Below are 20,774 nucleotides of genomic sequence, written 5' to 3' on the forward strand. Positions count from 1 at the left end.
TTCCTCGCATATTGTTCTCTTATTTGTAAAGGCTTTTCTTTTTCTTTTCTTGAGGTTTCTCCTTTCTCTTCTTTTATTCGTAATGTGTGTGTGTGTGTGTGTGTGTGTGTGTGTGTGTGTGTGTGTGTGTGTGTGTGTGTGTGTGTATGTATGTTATTCCCTTGTTAAATTACATACTCTTAAACAACTTGGTCGTTAACGTTTTGCATTGTCTTGTAACTACCCTCTCTTTTCTCTCTCTCGTTCTCTCTCTCTCTCCCTGTAAAGACAAAGGTGTATTATGTGTGTTTAATGTACAGGTTTGGGCGACTCACGACTCACACACCCAGGACTCTCTCTCTCTCTCTCTCTCTCTCGAATATGCTCTCCCTGTGTGTGTGTGTGTGTGTGTGTGTGTGTGTGTGTGTGTGTGTGTGTGTGTGTGTGTGTGTGTGTGTGTCCAGTTTTAGTCAATGCGCTTCTTTCATCATCATAATTTCCCTCCTTCTTTTCTTCCTCTTCGTTATTTTCGTCTTCTTTTTCCTCTTTTTATATTTTTCCTTATTTTCTTGTTAATGCTTCTGGAATATTTTATGCTGTCTTCTGTTTCTTCTTCTTCTTCTTCTCCTTCTTCTTCTTCTTCTTCTTCTCCCTATTTCTTCTTTTCTCCTTTCATCTTCCCTCCTTTTCCTCCTCCTTCTCTTTCTTTCTCTCCTCGTCCTCGTCCTTTCCATCTTCGTCCTCCTCCTCCTCCTCCTCCTCCTCCTCCTCTTCCTCCTTTCCCTTTTTACGTATCCCTTTTACTCTTCATTCTTCTCCTCTGCATACTCTTTCCCTCCCTCCATCCCGTTTTTTGATATTACGCCATTCCCATCTTTTTCCACATCCTCCTCCTTTCCCCTTCATTTCTCCTCCTTTCTTCTCTTCCACGCCCTTTCTCACGTTTAAGGCCCTTCCCTCTCCCACGCACTTCTCCCTTCTCTCATCCTGTTCCACCTCCACCTCCTCCCTCACCTCTTCTTCACCCATATTATAATTCTCTCAACCTTAATATTTTCCGCCTTCACCCTCGTCTAAGTTATATTTTTTTCTCGTGTTTATGGAGAAGGAAATAGGTGTCGTTATCATCACCATCATCAACACCATCATCTTCATCATCATCACCATCATCATCACCATCACCATCATCTTCAGTCATTACTAGTCCACCTCTCGTTGTGTGATGTCTAATATGCTCCATCATGCTTCGACAAATACACTTTCATCTCTCCATCTGTCTCACTGCCTTCTCATTCTTCTACAAATCCCTGAGGTGCTTTGAGTGTCATCTGTTAACAGTTGAGAGATAAAAAAAATACTGGTGTACTGTTAACGCAAAAGATAAGGACGGTTGATGCAGGAGTCAAATTTCACGACAAAACAAAACAAATGATCGTTGCAAAAGGTAACATAAGAAAAAGTACAACAATGCAGATAAAAAAAAAGGAGCGTATCATATAAACTACACACACAAAAGGCAACATACAGGGAGTGAAAACATCTGCCGGCAACCAAGTACACAGGTAGAGTGGCTGGATGCTGTTAAGTCCTTGTACAGAGTTGTGAAGGAAAAGACTGAAGCGAACGTAGTTACAAACTTTAGCGGTATAGCACTGACCCCTGCAATGATGGTAGTTTTAGAAAGTGGACGAAGGTAGAAGCCGGCCATTGGGGAGCAAAAAATAATATATACACCTTCCCTCTTTACGTTTCTTATAGTCGAGCCAAGTGGATGTAAGGCTTGAGAGAGAGGAAGGGGGAAGGGGTTGGGGATAATGGGGAAGGGGTGAGTTGTCGGGGAATGGCAGGAGGATTAACGGGAAGGGAATGGTTGGGTCGGGAAGGGAAGGGAAGGGAAGGTTAGAGAAAGGAAGGGACGGTCAAAGAAAATCAATGTAGAGGGAAAGAGGACAGGGAAAGGATTGAATGGATGGGAAGAGAAGGGAAAGAAAAGGAAAGGAAGGGAAGGGAAGGGAAGAGAAGGGAAGAGAAAGGAAAAGGACGGGAAGGATAGGGATGGAAAAGAAAGGGCAGTGAAGGCAAGGAGAAAAGGGGAAATGGAAAGGATTAAATGGAAGGGAATGGAATGGAAAGGGGTAGTAGGGAAGGGAAGAGGAGAGGCAAGGGAATGGAATGAAAGGGAAGGAAAGGGAAGGGAGGGAGAAGGTAACATCTGAAAGGTTATGAGGAAATGGGTTAGGGAAGAATGTATGAAAAAAAAGTGAATGAGAGGATCAGAAAGGAATGGGGGAAAAAAAGAAGAGGAAAAAGGTTACGGAAGGGAGTGAGAGAACAACAAAAAAATAATGTATAGAAATGGAATGAAAGGAAGGAAAAGAGTCGAGTCAATAGATAGGAAAGAGCAAGGAAAAAAAAAGAAAATAGGCTGGAATGGGATGGATTGAAAAGAGAGATAGAAGAGAAGAAGAGGAGGATATAGAAGTGGAAAAGAAATGAGAGAGAAAAAAAATGGATATAGAAATGGAATGAAAGGAAGGAAAGAGAGAGAGAGAGAGAGAGAGAGAGAGAGAGAGAGAGAGAGAGAGAGAGAGAGAGAGAGAGAGAGAGAGAGAGAGAGAGAGAGAGAGAGAGAGAGAGAGAGAGAGAGAGAGAGAGAGAGAGAGAGAGAGAGAGAGAGAGAGAGAGAGAGAGAGAGAGAGAGAGAGAGAGAGAGAGAGAGAGAGAGAGAGAGAGAGAGAGAGAGAGAGATCCAATAATATGTTTCCTCCTAACCGTGATGATGTGCACTGGGACTTAGCATTCTGACCTTCGCTTGATCTTAAGGGTGAATTAGGCATGATAAATACCCCTTAATCTCGCCCTTAATGACCTATACACAACGCCCAAAATACTCCTCCTTCTCCTCAGGCAACTCCCTTTTCCTCCTCCTCCTCCTCCTCCTCCTCCTCCTCCTCCTCTTCTTCCTCCGTGTCTTCCTCCCACTCATCTCTCCATTTCTCACTCTCACGCCATCACCTTACGTTTATATCCTGCTTCTCTCTCTCTCTCTCTCTCTCTCTCTCTCTCTCTCTCTCTCTCTCTCTCTCTCTCTCCCCCCCCCCACCACACACACCAAAAAAACGCGAAAGCGAGAACACCAGCAGCTCCACCGTGAGGCAGCACTCAACCCGCGTTTAGAAGAGGATTAAGAGGAAATGGAAGAGGAATACGAGTGTTCGAAGAAAATTAAGAGGTGTACAAGAGATTTACGAGGAGGAGGAAGATGATAAAGAAATTTAGAAGAGGATTAAGAGGAAAAGGAAGTGGATTAAGAGGTTTAAGAAATAAGTAAAAGGAAAAGAAAGAGATTTAAAAGGTTAAGAGGAGGATTAAGAGGAAATGGAAGAGGATTACGAGTTTTAAAAATGGATTAAGAAATTTACAAGGGGTTTACGAGGAGGAGGAAGAGGATCAAGAGATTTAGAAGAGGATCAAGAGGAAGAGGAGAAGGATTACGAGCATTACCGTGGTGTATCCACGGGTCCCGCTAGTTGTTATTATTATTATTATTATTATTATTATTATTATTATATATCTATTTCTTGCTATTTCAACTTGCCCGTCACGCCGCTGGTCCTGTTACGGACACACTCGACATTCAGTGTTCGCTCCGCTGTTTCAGGCGTCATCGTAAGCCCCGCTCCGTGCCGTCCATCTCCTGCCCCGCCAGAAGGCGTTACATAATTCTCGTGTAGTATCTTTTTGGCCTGATGTTTGGCGCTGGTTTCAGCCAGACCTGCAACATCCCAATGCTTCTCTTTCATCAGGTCAACTAGTTCTTCTCTTTCTCCTGTAGCTCCACATTTCAGCGTCGCTACCTTTAGCCTGCTGCGTGGTCTGTCCCGTAAGCCATTTCCGTTCCTGGCTCGATGCCGTAGAATCCGTCCGTTCCGAGGCCGGGCACGAGGCTCTAAAGCAAGGGTCTTCCTCCACCACCGGCGTGCTGGCCTGTCGTGGCCTCGCCGCTGTCGTTAGCGTTACCCGGGGGGCACTGCGAGGAAGTGACAGTCGGACTTTGCCCCCCCTATTGTTTTTTGTGGCTATTGTTGATTGGTGGATGTTAATAAGACTTCCTTCCCGGGGAGGAGGAAGGGAAGTTTGAGGTGGTGGTGGTGTGGTGGTGTGGTGGTGTGCTGTGTGCTGTTTGCAGGCCTCCTCGTCCTGGGGAGAGGGAAGGGGAGGTGTGTGGTGTGGTGTGGTGTGGTGTGGTGTGGTGTTTGCAAGCCTCCTCGTCCTGGGGAGAGGGAAGGGGAGGTGTGTGGTGTGGTGTGGTGTGGTGTGGTGTTTGCAAGCCTCCTCGTCCTGGGGAGAGGGAAGGGGAGGTGTGTGGTGTGGTGTCTGAAAGCCTCCTCGTCCTGGGGAGAGGGAAGGGGAGGTGTGTGGTGTGGTCAGCTGGTTGTGTTTAGTCATTGAGTGGATAGGGCTGAGGGGTTACGTGTAGGGGATGGGGGTTGGTGGGGGGTGGGGGGTGTCTGGGTCGTTTGGGCACGCGCCGGTTGCATGACGGGTAAGGCAACGGCCGCGATTCCTCACCAGAGCATGCGGTTATACACCAGGAATGCGGACAGCGCGACGCCGCATACCGCCGTAAATTCCACGAAGGCATCCGCCCAGGTGTAGGGCGTAGGGTGTGCCTGTGGTGTGTGGCGTGGCGTGGCGTATGGTGTGTCGTGTGTGGCTCCATCTCCTGGGGAATGGGGGGAGATGTGTGTTATGTGTGGCCGGGTGTGGTGTGGTGTGGTGAAGGGTGGTGTTTGGAAGCCCCTTCTTCGAAGCTTCAGTCTGGGCCTCGTGGGTGCCCGGCGGCGGAGAGTCTGTGAAGGGGAGGGCAAGGCCTTGCTCCTGGCACTGACAGACTCATCCCCAGCAGCCTGGGCTGGGGTCTCCAGGGCAGTGACTGCCCTCTCCTCCTCGCCTGCCCCGGGACTCACGGTGGGGCCCACTTCGTCACCACATGGCCGCCCGTTGCACATGAGGCTGGTGAAGGCGTCTCCGTTGTCCCCACCTCCACGGACGAGGGAAAGGTGCAGGAACTCCACGTTGTTGAGGAGCCCGCCGAGCGTCATCGTGGAGGTGAAGACCACCTTCCTGCCAGCGGTGCATTGAACTAGGACGGTCCTCCCGCCGTCCTTCCTGAAGAGCTTGGCCAAGGGCACACAAAGGCCGCCCTCGGCTTGGCATACCTCCTCTCCCCCGGCGCAGCACCAGCCGGTTTGGGGGAACCTGAAGGCGGCGATCTTCCGCCTTCCCCCGAGGCAGCCGCTCTTCCGGTACGACAGGGTAATGCCGTCCGGCTTGCAGCATCCCTTCTGCAGGGTCAGGGCCGCGTCCACCTTCTGATGAGAGGCGCTGTTACCCATGGCGTGAACTGCTGGACAAAGAAATATTACGGAAAAGCCGTGAGCAGAAGCTTGTCTGAAGAAGGATGGCAATTATCCCTGAAGGGGAGGCTGAGGGAAGGCGAAGGTGACGGAGGAGAGAGAGAGAGAGAGAGAGAGAGAGAGAGAGAGAGAGAGAGAGAGAGAGAGAGAGAGAGAGAGAGAGAGAGAGAGAGAGAGAGAGAGAGAGAGAGAGAGAGAGAGAGAGAGAGAGACGGAAACATACACCCAAAGAAAATGCTAATGATAGATAAATCTACTAACAAACTTATGCTGCTAATGATGCTTGCAACACAATCTGTAAACAAGTCCACATCAGTAACCTAAGTTTCCTTCCTTCCTGCCTTCCTTCCTTCCTCCCTTCCTTCCTTCCTTCCTCCCTTCCTACGTTTCTTCTTTACAATTCCCAGACCGCATTTCCTTCCTTCCTCCTTTTTCTTCTTTGAACACGTCGTGATTAACTTCACGTGTCTTCCTCCTGCGTTCATTCCTTAATATTTCCCTCACCTTCCTTCCTTCCTTCACTCCTCTTCCTGCGTTCATTCCTTAATATTTCCCTCACCTTCCTTCCTTCCTTCACTCCTCTTCCTGCGTTCATTCCTTAATATTTCCCTCACCTTCCTTCCTTCCTTCACTCCTCTTCCTGCGTTCATTCCTTAATATTTCCCTCACCTTCCTTCCTTCCTTCACTCCTCTTCCTGCGTTCATTCCTTAATATTTCCCTCACCTTCCTTCCCTCCTTACATCCTCTTCCTGCGTCCATTCCTTAATATTTCCCTCACCTTCCCTCCTTCCTTCCTTCACTCCTCTTCCTGCGTTCATTCCTTAATATATCCCTCACCTTCCTTCCTTCCTTCACTCCTCTTCCTGCGTTCATTCCTTAATATTTCCCTCACCTTCCCTCCTTCCTTCACTCCTCTTCCTGCGTTCATTCCTTAATATTTTCTTCATCTCTCTCTCTCTCTCTCTCTCTCTCTCTCTCTCTCTCTCTCTCTCTCTCTCTCTCTGTTATCATTGTTATCTCTCTCCGCTCATTCGTTTTTCTCCCTCCCTCCTTCCCATTCCTTCCTTTTTTTTTCTCCCTCCTTTTCCCATCCTCCCCTTGCCTTTATCTCCCTGTTTTATCAATGGTATCTCTTGTCGTTTATATCCCCTCCATTTTCTCTCCCTCTCTTCCTCTATCTCCTGCTATTTCTTTCTTTCATTTTTTTCCTTCTTCCCTTTTCCTCGCATTTTACACAAGTCGCATAAAGAGGCTGGTAATGATCGTATCTTTCTCTTCCCACGGTAGTTATCAGTTATTTCTATCTCCTTTTTCTTATTCTTGATTCTCGCTTTCATTTCCTGTCTTTGCTTTCAACTCCTTTTCTTGATCATCATTCTTATTTTCCGTTTCTGTATTGTTCATTTTCCTAAGTCATTTCTAGTTAAAGCTTGGTGTGAATTTTCCTGTTTTCTTTTTATATTTTTTTCACTTATCTTTATTTCAGTTTTTCACTTTATTTGCATCGCGTTCCTCAGGTCGTCTTGTTTCTTTTTATTTCTTTATCTTTCCTTTCTTGTGGTTTTGATTTTATCTTATCTCTGCTTCCTGACGTGTTTTCCCTCTTCCATCTCCTTCTTTCTTGATTCTCTCTCTCTCTCTCTCTCTCTCTCTCTCTCTCATCCACACCTTTATCCCTAATCTCTGTCCATCTCCATTCTGACCAACTCATAGCCTTGCACACCACTAAGTTCTCCTCCATAGCCTTGCCTTATCGCCGTCCCTTTTCACCTTTTATCTCGCTATCAATCATCCTCAACGCCACTCCACTTTTGTCTATCTGCTCTCAGGCACCGATCTATCTCGCCTTTCAATCAATACAGGTGCGAGATTTAGGGTTGGCTTGTCCGGCACTGTAGTATGTGAAGGGATCGAGAAGTGTGTTGCGATGTTCTTTTCTTTCCGTGTGAGAGTGTGTGTGTGTGAGTGAATGAATGGTGGTAAGGGATGTCTGATGCGTCTGTATACTTTGTAGGTAGAGAGAGGAGTTATATGTGAAGATCTGAGTTATTGGAACGGTATTTATAAGGTCTGTTTTGGTTCCTAGACATTACAGAACCTGGCAGTCCTTTGAAGATTTAAAACTTTATACATTAGGGAAAAAAATACTGCAAATACTAAACGGACGGAGAGAGAGTGCATTAACAGTTACTTAAATAATCTAGACAACTTTATATGCTATTTTTGTCTTTATAACAGACGTTTGTAGATAGTTAACATGACCGTACTATAGATTTTGAGAGTTTCGAAATGACTGATGTGAAAATAAAGAGTAGACAAGCATTTTTTAAGTGGTTATGGTCGCTTTTGAAGGGGGTCCTCGCCCTCCTAGACGCGCTTATAGGCATATCAACACCATAAAGTTTAACAGGGGAGATGATGGAGCGCGCCAACACATTTGCCGCCAAGATGAACCAGATGAAACGGGCGTTGAGCGCATGCGCGGCCAAAAGGTGGAGGGGTCGGCCCTGATAAGCGGCGCCAGTCTTTACATAATCGATGGCGAAACGAAAAACGACCGCGGGTAATATTTTGTAACTTTAACCCTTTTTAGGCGAATTTCCCTCGGCCACCTCCTTATACGGGCCTGTCTACCTGTACGCATGGGCGGACTTTCTCTCTCTATTGTTGTATGGCTGTAACTTTCACCCGCGTATTGTTACCGGTACTGAGCACACCTTAATTAATGTCTTTATCACGTATGCGAATAATTACCTGGCCAGTAGCTTTCACCTGTATTCTTTCTGATCACAATGACCCCGGGACCCCGTTATTGGTCACCGGGGGAACACACACCTGAGGGGGAAGGCGGGGGAGTGGAAGAAGAGTGAGGTGGAAGGTGGAAGGGCCAGGCATGGGACGGGTGGGGATAATGTATGGATACTAGTGGATGGCAAGGGGTGGAGGGGAGGGTATGTGGGCCTGGGGGGGGGGGTATGATGGCAGGGCACCCTACCCACCACCCCTGCCTGTTTGGAGATAGAAAATGCTGAGTAACAGAGCAAAGAGCCCAGCCAGTCTACCCGCGGGAACCTGATAGTAGAGAGAGAGAGAGAGAGAGAGAGAGAGAGAGAGAGAGAGAGAGAGAGAGAGAGAGAGAGAGAGAGAGAGAGAGAGAGAGAGAGAGAGAGAGAGAGAGAGAGAGATTTTCCCACGACCCAGTTTAAAGATTGACCACCGGGAAGTCATCAGGGGAAAAGAAAAAGCCTGAAAAGTAAATGGAATAACTACAAATCCTGAACGCGCGGGTTTGCTCAGCGCTTTAAGACAAACACGCGTCGCTGCTGGGCCGAGCAAAAACACTCCTGGCCGGGAAATAAAGGAGGGAGGCAGAGGAAGAGTAATATAAGAGTAAACAATGAATTTTTGGACGAGTTTCTTGGGGCGCAGAAATTTTTCCTCATCCTTTCCGCATCAAAAACGATAAAAGGAGAAAAAATTATAGGAAAAATGGAGGATGTAGATCTTTTGGGCTCTCGTTTTATTTTTTTTGTTTTCTTTATTGCCCTTGAGTAAAAAAAAAAAAAGAAACACATCGCTAATGCTTAAAAATGGTCATTGATTCCTGTAAATTTATCTTTTGGGTTTCATCGATACACAAAATCGTTAGAGTTTTTTAGATTTTAGAAAAACCTTTAAATATATAGTCTAACTTTTTATTTGTGAGGATCAAATGCAAATACAATATAAAAGATAATTTTTTTTTGTATTTGTTTTAGTATTGCACTGTTCTTATTGATGTTGATGATGATGATGATGATGGTGATAGTGATGATGAGGATAAGATTAACAAAGAGGGTAAGGAGAAATGCGATAAACGGATAGAGAGAGAAAGATACTGTGAAAAGAGCGAGGAGAGTCAGGAGCCGACTGAAGTAAGGAGACAGAAGGGAGATACGGATCAAGGGATAAACATTCTAACCGGAAAAGAACAGGAACAGGACACGAGAAGGAAAAGGGTGGATGAAAAGATGAAGGGGATAACAGAGAAAAACGAAGAGAGAGAGAGAGAGAGAGAGACAGGGGGGGGGGGGAGACCTCATTACCTCACGCTGTTTTTTCGCATTAAACATTCCCAAGAGACACACAAACAGATTCATAATACTAACGACGCAATTAAGTGCCGATAATATCTCACACACACACACACACACACACACACACACACACACACACACACACACACACACACACACACACACACACACACACACACACACACACACACGATTGCACAAGATCATATTTATATATATTGAAAAAAAAATATTATTCGTATTCAAATTTCAGACAAGAGGAACCTAAATTGGAAGTGACGGAAGGAAATTGAGTTAGAGGATTAAAACTTATAAATTATTTCACAGATTATTTATTTTTGATAGATAGATAGATAGATAGATAGAAGATAGATTTTGTGCCTTCTTTTATGTGAGGGGAAAGGTTATGTGTATGTAGGTAGTCTCCTTTTTCTTCTTGTTGTTTGTTTGTTTGTTTGGGGGATTGGTGAATGAATGAAAGAATGAATGATGCGGAGTTGGGTGTATGTGGAGGGGGGGGGGGGAGCCTGTGTTTGTGTGTGTGTGTGTGTGTGTGTGTGTGTGTGTGTGTGTGTGGTTCTTTTTTCTCTCTCTCTCTCTCTCTCTCTCTCTCTCTCTCTCTCTCTCTCTCTCTCTCTCTCATTCAGTCTAACAAATAAGAAAATAACGAAAAAGTGACCAAATTTTCTGAGAGGAGGAGGAGGAGGAGGAAGAGGAGGTGACGGTGGTGGTGGTGGTGATGGTGGTGGTGATGATGGTAGTGGTGGTGGTAGTTATGTTAATGATGGTGATAGTAATGGTGGTGGTAGTTTAATAAGATGTGACGGTGGTGGTGATGATGGAGGTGGTGGTGGTTAGCTTGTGGTGTTGAAAGTGGAGATGCCGATGGTGATGAACCTGCTCGCGCTCCTAATGGTGAAATTTGGTGATGATTATAATGGTGGTGGTGATGGTGGTGGTGATGGACGCAGTGGAGGTTGTGGAAGGGGTGGTGATGATGGTGCTGGAACGCTGATGATGCTGATGATAATGCCGGCGGTGAATCTACGTAGTGGTGATGGTGGTAGAGGTGATGGTGATGGTGGTGGTGATGGTGATGTTAGTGTAGTGGTGACGGTGGTGGTGTATGTATTGATGGTGATAATAGGAATGGTGATGGTGGTAGTGATGATCATAATGGTGGTGGTGGTGGTGGTGATGGTGATGGTGGTGGTGATGGTGATGTTAGTTTAGTGGTGACGGTGGTGGTGTATGCATTGATGGTGATAATAGGAGTGGTGATGGTGGTAGTGATGATCATAATGGTGGTGGTGGTGATAGTGGTGATGGTGGTGGTGGTGTATGTAGTAATGTTGATAATTGGAGTGGTGATGATGGTGGTAGTGATGATCATAATGGCGGTGGTGGTGATAATGGTGATAACGCCGGTGGTGGTGGTGATGGTGGTGACCTCGCAGTGCCCGCCTCGCCACACCAGCGGGCGGGGTCAGAGGTCAGCTGCCGTGCTCACGCTTTGGTCTTATATCACTCCACACTGACCCAAACTGACCTCTCCACCTCCTGGCCTGGTCCGGTGTGCCCAAGAAAACCTCCAAAATTCGTGTTGATTTTGTCGGTTTGTAGTATTTGCATCTATGTTCTTTTTTTATTGCAATTATCATATGACTTTTTTTTCACTTACTTTTTCTTCTACGATCCACTTCTTTTTATCTCTCTGGTTCCTTTTCCTTTGTTTCATTATTCTCGTGTTGTTTACTCCTTTCTTTTAATTTCTACTTTTAACATTGTGAGCCTGATTTTTTTTTTTAGACTCTATAGCTCAAAGTGTTAGTGTGTTATTGTACGTCCTTCAAATGTGTGCTGTTACTTGTGTGTGTTAAGATTTTAGTATTTTTTATAAACTGAAATATCACTGTAGCTGCCTTTGACTTCGCCGCGCTCTTGCTTAGCTTATAACTCATTGCAAATACACGTGTGAAGGGAATAACATACAATATATACCCGTAAATACATTCTTGTGTACATAAATAAAACGAATAAGCAAACAAGTAAATAAATACAAACAATAAAGCTTCCAAATGTTTATATAAAGACTGACAGTTCAATACAGAAACAGGAAGCTGCATACTCAAACACACACACACACACACACACACACACACACACACACACACACACACCTGTCAGAGTCCGCCCACCCAGGTATTCCCGCCCTCCTCCTGCTGGCAATTAAGAACGTGTTTATATATCATACTCGTTTGTAAACATAAAAACACACCAGATTGAGGCGTTGACTTCCCCGCTCCTCCGCGCATACCAAAGCAAAACGCGGAACAGAAAAGCCAACAGAAAAAAAACGGAACAGGATCTCTCGTTAAATCTATTAATGAAACGAGGAAATCAAGGCACTTTATTTTGCTTATTCTATGCATGGGAGGGTCGTCGAGCGGGGCAATAAATACATAAAAACGACGTGATGTTTATGTAAAGAGGGAAATGAATTGACGAAGGACTCTCCACATCCTGGTTCTATGAGGGAAGGATGCTGAGAGAGAGAGAGAGAGAGAGAGAGAGAGAGAGAGAGAGAGAGAGAGAGAGAGAGAGAGAGAGAGAGACAGAGACGTGCCAGCAACAGTAATAAACCAACGATTACAATTAACGAAGTGGTGTGCTCTCTCTCTCTCTCTCTCTCTCGCTCTCTACCTGCCCGTCTGATTGTCCAGGTGATAAAGTGATGTCATTTGACCGCCACCTGATTGCTGAGGTGAGTTATGGGGTCAACCTTATAACGTTTAATTGGCTGCATGAAGTATGGGTCTCAGGTTTAGGGTGGCTGGTGGGTCTGTCCGTGGTTATGACGCAGAGTTTTCGTTATCTAATTACCACCATGAGTTATGCAGTCGACTTAGGGCGCGGATCGGCTTGCTGGGCGGCTGAGGAAGTTTAATTTATGGTACCTGGTAGTGAGAGATATCAGGTTATAATTTGTAATCGCCCACCTGTACTAACGCAACAGAACTCTAACACCTGATTAGATACGCTCATTATAAAGGGACGCATTTAACCTATTGACTGCGTATTTCCTACCAGAAGACCTCACCAATCTACAGGAATGGATCAAAAAGTGGCTGCTGCAACTCAATTAGGAAAAATGTAAAGTCCTGCATCTTGGGAGGGAATATCCAGCATACCAATACCACATGGGAAACACTCCACTATCCACCACAGAGGCAGAGGAAAACCTGGGACTATATGTTACCAGGCTACCAGTGAAGGGATATCCAGCACACCAATACCACATGGGAAACACTCCACTATCCACCACAGAGGCAGAGGAAAACCTGGGACTATATGTTACCAGGCTACCAGTGAAAGCCAAATCCATGCCAGTCGCAGCGGACGGATTAATTTACGAATGGGATTAATGAGATACTTTCCCTTTCAACCTCACCTGTAGTTTCGTATATGTAAAAGGATGTAATTCTAACTGGGATTGATGTAACTATAGCGTTTTGTTTCTCTAAATAGCTTGAGGATGCACAAGGTCATAAAGCCCGGAGCCAATAGTGTGAGTGCTTGTGTGGTGACGTCATGATGCAAGTAGCCAATAGGGGAAGGTTGGTGACGTCATGACAGGGACAGCCAATAAACGCTGACTTTTTTGTGTGATGACGTCAAAGATGCGAAGTTTATGACGTCATGTTTGGCCTTCTCTGGACAGGTGGACTTCCCGGTGTGAGGATGACCACGACACACACACACACACACACACACACACACACACACACACACACACACACACAGACAGAGACAGAGGCAGGATATTAAAACAACACAAGGAAAGGAATGGGATCTGTAATCTGGATCTGTAACTCAGGACAGTAAACAGATGGCCAGAATCCTCAACAGTAACTTCGCATCCGTATTCACAGTCGAGGACATCGAAACCATTCCGAGAGCCCTGCCGCCGAGTGAGATCACGCCGCTGGAAATTGACTCAATATGCGACCAAGAAGTAAAAAAGTACTTGGACAAACTCGACACGAACAAGTCAACGGGACCCGACAGTTTGTCCCCGCGGTTATTAAAAGAGCTTAAACAACAAATACTTCAACCACTCACTACCATATTCAACCGGTCAGTTCAACTAAACAAGGTCCCGGAAGACTGGAAGATGGCGAACGTAACACCGATTTTCAAAAAAGGAGACAAAAGCGTTGCATTAAACTACAGGCCCATAAGTTTGACATCAGTGGCAGGAAAAATACTCGAAAAGATTATTAGAGATAAACTTGTTAAGTTTCTAGAAAACAATAATGTAATCTCCGACACCCAGCATGGCTTCAGAAACAAGCGCTCCTGCCTAACGAATTTATTAGACTTCTTCCAAGGTATATATAAGAACTGGGATGCCCACATCCCCAGTGATGTTATATACCTGGACTTTCAGAAAGCCTTCGACAAGGTACCGCACGAGCGACTCCTTAAGAAACTGCACTCGAGCATCGGAGCCAATATGATCGCGTGGATAAGAGATTGGATCACCGACAGAAAACAACGAGTACTAATCAACGGACAGCCTGATTGGCTACCAGTCACTAGTGGAGTGCCTCAAGGGTCAGTGCTGGGACCCATCCTCTTTATCATATATATCAATGACCTAGAATCAGGACTGAAATCCACAATATCGAAATTTGCAGATGACACCAAGGTGGGTGGAGATGCCCTCACAAAGACCGACTGCGAAATCATTCAGAAAGACCTCAATCACATTATCGAATGGTCGGAAAATGGCAAATGTCTTTAATGTTGACAAATGCAAAGTCATGCACATTGGGTCCCAAAATAGTAACCACACATACATCATGAATGGGAGACCTCTGCAAGCGATGCAGGAGGAAAAGGATCTTGAGTCACTATCAGCAGTGACCTGAAACACGCGAATCACTGTAAAAAGCATACAACAAGGCCAACATTATGCTCGGGTTCATAGCGAGGAACTGAGTGTAAAACACCAGACGTGATGCTATCCTTGTATAATTCCATGGTAAGACCGCACCTCGAGTATGCAGTGCAGTTCTGGTCTCCCAATTACAGAAAGGACATTGCTTTACTGGAAAGGATTCAACGACGCGCCACAAAGATGATTCCAACTTTCAGGGCTCAACCGTACGAGGAACGACTCAAGCGACTCAATCTCTTTACATTGGAGAAAAGACGCCTACGAGGGGACATGATTCAAGTCTTCAAGTATCTAAAAAAGTTCAATAACGTCGATTACTCCAAATTCTTTGAACTGCAAACCAACTCAAGAACTAGAAATAACGGTTTACCCATTCAGTCGAGTCGATGTAACACAGACATTGGAAGGAGTTTCTTTTCAAACCGAGTCATCCGCCACTGGAACAATCTTCCCTCAGAAGTAGTAAATGCGAATACCATCAACTCCTTCAAATATAGAATCGACCGTCATTTCGCTGCGTCAGGAGTAAACTGAATAACGAGGGGCTTCCATCTGCTCCTCAATATCGAGGTGCTTTCATCTGCTCACCAAGCCCCAAGTGGCGGTCGAGCAGATTAAATCACCCAAGCGGGCGACCTCGTAATGAGCCAATAGGCTTTCTGTTGCCTGCATTTCCATGTTTCCATGTTTCCATGTTTCCCTCCTATCCTTCCCTCTCCTCCCTCCCCTTCTCTCCCTCATGTAGGAGAGCCACGATAGCCATGAAGGAAGGAGGGACGCTCGGCCGCCTCCTTCACCTCCTCCTTCTCTGCCGACAAGCGGTGAAATGTTGCTTGATGCCATCGGAACACCTGAGGGGCGTTGACAACATCAGCGGACAGGTGCGATGGAAGCAGGGCCAGATAGCTTCTTCTTTTACAGGTACGGTTTTATTAATGTTGTTGTTCTTGTTAGTGTTTTGATTATATTGCTATTATACAGGTGATTAGTCTTTCTTAGCTCGTTCTTCTTATTAATGTTCTTGTTTTAGAGGTAATGTTTTGTTTATTTATGTATGGTATTGATATTATTAGTATTGCTGCTGTTAAGGTAATTGATATGATTTTTTCTATTACTTGTCTTCTTGTTTTTCTTGTTCTTGTTCTAATTTTTGTTCTTGTTCTATTTTTTTGTTCTTTTTTGTCGTTTCTTAATTATATACATGTTTTCCAAGAATTTTCGTTTGTGTGTGTGTGTGGGGGGGGGGTTGTGTGTATGTGTGTGTGTGCGTGTGTGTCAGGGGGGTCAGGGGTCAGGGTGCGGCTAGTGTGGTGATGCGTCAGCCTCGCGTCCTCTGTCCAAGGTGAGGGAATGGCCTTGACGCTCTAGTAAGAGGAGTAGCAGTAGAATAGTAGTAGTAGTAGTAGTAGTAGTAATAGTAGTAGTAATGGCAATAATAGCAATAGTAATTACGTTCATCATGTGAGAAATAGGAAGGGAAATAGTGAGAGACAAGGAAGAGGGAATGAGAAGAAAATGGACGTAAAGGACTGTAACAACTGCAGTCTTTCCTCCCTCCCTCCCCCCTCCTTCCTGTCCTCCCTCCTCTTCCTCCCTCCCTTCTTCCTGTGGAGTCCCGGATAATACACAAGAGGAGGCAAGATCAAGGTAAAATCCTGAACAGGTAATATCCCTCTTCCTCTTGCTCGTCCTGAAACCTCCTCCTCCCATTTCTTTCTTCCCCATGGTGGAGGGAGGAAAGAATTGATGGGGGAGAGGGGGGGGGGAGGGTCAGGGTTGATAACGGGGTCTCGTGTATAGCATGTTCTTGCCCAATTGTCTGGTCCTGTATAGCACTTTCTTCCCCAAATGTCTGGCCCCGTCTCGTCACGTGCATACTGGTTGCTGGGCTACGCGTCTCCCTGTCTGTCTGTCTGTCTGTCTCGCTTCATGACGGTGTGGCTGGCTGTTTCTTTGTCTGTTTGTCACTGTTTATTTCTTTGTCTGTATGTCTGTTTGTCTTGCTGGGAGGATGGACTGAAAGCTGGTTGTCTGTGTTTGTCTCTATGGTTGTCTGGTATTTGGTTGTCTGTCTGTCTGTCTTGCAACCTGGCTGTCTCTCTGGGTGACTTTAGGCTTGTTGGTGGGTCTGGTGATACTCACACACACACACACACACACGCACATTCTCTCTCTCTCTCTCTCTCTCTCTCTCTCTCTCTCTCTCTCTCTCTCTCTCTCTCTCTCTCTCTCTCTCTCTCTCTCTCTCTCTCTCTCTCTCTCTCTCTCTCTCTCTCTCTCTCTCTCTCGCAGGCGGACAGGACTTGCATATTAGCGTCAGTGTTTACAAGTCACTTATCGGATTGCCTGAAGACCATTGCATTTTACTTTACGTCCTCTGCCTCTTATCTCTGGCGTGTGTTTTCCTAATGCATTGACTTACCTTCAGATTTTCTTCTTCTCGCGCCGACAGTGCACCCAACAAGCCATGACCTAAGTGGCGGGAATGAGTTTTTCGTCTTATACTTTACCATGATCACTGCAGTATAATTTTTTTTTTGTTGGAAGAGCTGGTATACAAAACATAACAACGTAGACTGTCGCTTGAGGGTGGCTGTGGGAGCATGACGTAGGGACGATCAAGGCGAATATATGACGGGAATCGCTCATAACTCACCTTCGTACACGGGGGTAATCACACGCCAGGGTCACGATGATAAGGGTAAGAAGAGATATACGAATGGGAAGCTGAGAATGACTTTTAAAGGACGAGAAATTCCCATGACTTTTTTGTTGTTCGCATTGGTAACTTCCCAGCGTTTGCGTATGATAATCGAGATGAATATATGAATAGGGGTAACTTGTCGTGGTTTGACAGTGCTTTATGTTACCTGTGAGGGCGGCGGGTTCCCTTCATAGCGGATTGCCTTACGGAGAACATAGCGATGAAGTGGTGTTTTAAGTTTCTGTGGCGGGGGCAGCTTACGTTCTTGTTATTTATCATATACAAAGAATAGAAGGTCTGAGGTTACCGTTTGAGATATCCGCGTCACTAGGGCGGCGGGTTCTCTTTATAGCGGGTTGCCTTATGGAGAATATAGCGATGAAGTGGTGTTTTAAGTTTCTGTGGCGGGGGCAGCTTACGTTCTTGTTATTTATCATATACAAAGACTAGAAGGTCTGAGGTTACCGTTTAAGATTTCCGTGTCACTAGTAAAAAGCCTTATTGTCTGAGTTTGCTATATTAGTTAAAAGTTTTCTTTATATTTTTTACTCGAAACGGCATTCCTTAATCTACACTGTCTATTTGTGATGTAAAAGTATCTGAATGGCAAATAATTGAAAAAATCTTCTTTCTTTTTCATTATATATATTTTTTGGTGACGCATGAAAAGTATCCTTGAGAGACAAATACTTCTTCAAAATTGTCCTCTTTTTTACGTGCAGTCATTTGAGTGGCATTTCATATAATTTCCCAAAATCGTCCTCGCTTTTTTTATACAAAGTAGTTATATCGCGGCGTTCTGAGAGACCGTGTGAATGGCAGACAGTTTTCCTGAAGGAGTTTATGTGTGTGTGTGTGTGTGTGTGTGTGTGTGTGCAATAATGGAGTAGCGACGATTTATAAAAGTGCCTGACAAGTAGCAAATCGTTCCCCAAATAGTCTCGTCTTCCTTCCCGTTTAGGCCGAGCTCTCCACGCACACCGGTGACGTAAGGGGGCGTGCAGGAGGGCCGGTAGGTGTCAGTCCATAATAGTTTCCCCTGATAGTCTTCGTCTCCGTGGCCGGGCGAAGGTCCCTCGTTTTGGGTCAGACGGCCAATCCTGCTCGTCCTTGGTTCCCAAGGTCCCGGATGTGACGGGCGGGGTCCGTGTGAGCCTCCCTGACCCTCCATGCTCCCCGTCCACGCCCCTCACCCCCACCCCCTCACCCCAATCACCACTGACCCCCCTACTTACTCACGCTTCCTCCCCTGCCCCCCTGGCCCACCCTCACCCCTACTTACTCACGCCCACCGGCACTCCTGGCCCCCCTCACCCACTGACGCCACCCTCACCCCCTCACCATGACCCTCCTTGCTCCACGTTCCCGCCCCTTATCCCCACCCACACCCTGCTCCCCCTCCCAACCCATTCAGCAGCCCCACACCAACACCCCTTCCCTACCACCCACACCCCTGGCCTTCTACGTCACACCCTACTCTCGTCTCCACCCTTAGTCCTAACCATTACGCCTCCACCTATCCCTAACTTATATACTCCCTATCCTCCACTCGCATCCATACACCACCTCTCTCCCTCTCCTATCCCATACACCTCCATCCCACACACCCATGTTTCATTCCCACCTATATATCTATCTTCTATGTTCTTATGTTCTTATGTCCACCTTTTCTTCCATCATCTTACAAAACGAATGCAAAACGAAGGCCTCTTGCAGTCTCCCTATGTTCTTATGTTCTTACTTCCTCTCCACCAAGTCCTCACTCACATATCCCTCTCTCTCCTCTTCATCCACCTCCTGAACTCCTCCCCTCACCTCTCCCATCCCAAGCAACCCTTCTCTTCCCTCCACCTTCCACTTCTTTTTCTTTTGACCTGTTCCGCTTTGTATCGCTTCTTAGGTCCTTCTTGGTTCTTCACACTTAGGTAACTTCACTCTGCACACTTATATACTTCACTCTGCACCGGGCTCTGTTTTTCTGTACACTTTGCTTCCACAGACTCTTGCTTTTCTGTTTTCTTTTACTCTGTTTTCTTCACTTTCGCTTATTTCCTCTCCTCACGCATCCATTCATCCTCCCCTCCTCCTCAAACACACCTCCACATCCCCCTCCCACTCCTCCACCCCCCCACCTCCCCCAAACACACCCTTCATTCACTCATGCACCTGTTTACCTTCCTTCCTCCACCTCCACATTCCTTCCTCGCCTGAATCACTCTCTCCCATCTTCATTACCTCATCTCACCCACCTCACCTTTACTACCTGTCCTCCCTCCTTCCTTTCCCTACCTTTCAACCCTTGCCTTCCATCACCTCCCTCCCTCACCCCCTCACTATCTTTATAACCGCGTCTACCTTACCTTACCTTTCACCATCGGCTTTTATCTACCTTCTCGACCTTCTCCCTCACTCCCCCCTTTACCTCTCTTCCTCACTCTAAGCTCTTCTTCACTACGCCTTTAATTAACTTTTATTGTTGTTGGTCGTCCTCGTGTTCCTCGCCTTGAGTTTTGTGTATCCTTTCCTTCTTCCACCTCCCACCTCTTCCACATTATGTATTTGCTTATCCACACTGTCTCCACATCATCACCCGGCTGTTGTTGTTCCCGTTCCACTACAGGCCCTCTTCCATTTCCACTTCTATTCAACGCTATTATTTTCCCCGTTACATCCTTATTTCTTATCCCTTTTCACATCCCACTGCAGCACCCAACATCACCTCTCCCTTCTTACAGCTCCCAAGTCACCCAAGAATCTCACTTTTTATACATCTCTCTCATGCCTCCCCTCCCCTACGCTCCTTCTCTTTTCTCCATCATCTGCCGTCCTTGCACACCCTCCTACCCCACAAACACATGCTCCTACACACTCATCTAATCCTCACGTCATCCCCACACATCCTCTGCACCCACATCCCGCGTTTACACACCCTTTCCTTGCCCACAACCTGCCAAAACACACAAACTCACATCATCTGCCGCCCTGGCACACCCTCCTACCCCATAAACACATGCTCCTACACTTTCATCTAATCCTTACGTCATCCCCACACATCCTTTGCACCCACATCCCGCGTTTACACACCCTTTCCTTGCCCACAACCTGCCAAAACACACCCACACACTCTCACACCTCGCACATACTTACACACACACAGACACACACACACACGCACACACACACTGTCTCCTCCCCAGCCAAACCCTGTCCTGAGTCCTGACACATCCTCTTCGCCACCCACACCCTGCCCCTCTGCACCCTCGCTCCACCCACGCCGCGGCCCGTCCACATCCTGAATATTCACTCCGCAATGGGGTTTCGTGCACAGGGGATTAAACCTACACAATATACGTACATAAATCATCCAGTTCATGTGATCCCCATACAACACACACACACACACACACACACACACACACACACACACACACACACACACACACACACACACACACACACACACACACACACACACACACACACACACGCACACGCAGCTGGTAGTACAATGTTGATACTTTTTGCACTTAATTCTCACGACGTACATAAAAAAAGAGTGAAAAGCAGAGAAAAAAGATTAGAGGAAACTGGAAAACTCGTGCAATGGCCGCGGAACAAGGTGAGCGCAGGT

General features: G+C 46.2%; 1 protein-coding gene across 1 annotated transcript in view; it reads left to right on the forward strand.

Annotated features, from left to right (window-relative positions):
- The window catches only part of LOC126994570 (Krueppel-like factor 12), a 153,093-nt gene that overhangs the window by 95,736 nt on the left and 36,583 nt on the right, over positions 1 to 20,774 (forward strand). The window contains exon 4 of the mRNA XM_050853903.1: positions 15,185 to 15,360. The gene's annotated coding sequence lies outside the window, so the exon portion shown is untranslated. The remainder of the gene's footprint in view (positions 1 to 15,184; positions 15,361 to 20,774) is intronic.

Source organism: Eriocheir sinensis, chromosome 7 (genome assembly GCF_024679095.1).
Source record: "Eriocheir sinensis breed Jianghai 21 chromosome 7, ASM2467909v1, whole genome shotgun sequence".
In the NCBI taxonomy this organism is placed as follows: domain Eukaryota; kingdom Metazoa; phylum Arthropoda; class Malacostraca; order Decapoda; family Varunidae; genus Eriocheir; species Eriocheir sinensis.